This window comes from Schistocerca piceifrons, chromosome 4, assembly GCF_021461385.2.
Source record: "Schistocerca piceifrons isolate TAMUIC-IGC-003096 chromosome 4, iqSchPice1.1, whole genome shotgun sequence".
In the NCBI taxonomy this organism is placed as follows: Eukaryota; Metazoa; Arthropoda; class Insecta; order Orthoptera; family Acrididae; genus Schistocerca; species Schistocerca piceifrons.
Window position 1 is genome coordinate 828,366,231 of NC_060141.1, and position 601 is coordinate 828,366,831.

A 601-nucleotide genomic window follows, 5' to 3' on the forward strand; every position below is an offset into this window, starting at 1 on the left:
CAGTTAATAATAATACACATTACTATAGACAATGCACAATTTTGCTTACTAACATGTTACACCTATGGAATTTATTATGTCGCTTGACAATCATTACATTTATAATTTAACACCTCTGTAACAACAAGTCAGTAAACAAATGATCCTTATAGACAGATCAGTGGTCTTTAGATGTCTAAAAAAATAGTGTTCAAGACGTTGTATACCTACAACAACCGAAGTCAAAACATTCTCAGTTTGCACCTTCTTGAACAGTTACTCAGCTAGTTAGCTACACGTGGGTTTTTTAGATTAGATGAATCTCCATCCAATCTAGTTGATGACAGCTGTAGGAAAACCACAAGCATCAGTGTGAGCTTGAAAGAAATGCCTCCCACAGGTGAGAGTATTAAAATCCTAATAACAACTGCTGAAGCATTCGCAACAAAGTGCCAGAGTTTGAAGCTCTCATGAAAAGCTGTGAAGCTTACATAATACTAAGAACAGAATGCTGGTTGAAATCTGAAATTGATATCAGTGAGATTTTTGGGGAAAATTTAAGTTAATATTAAAAGGATGCACAAATGGGAAATGGTTGTGGTGTATTTATTTGTCGCAATAG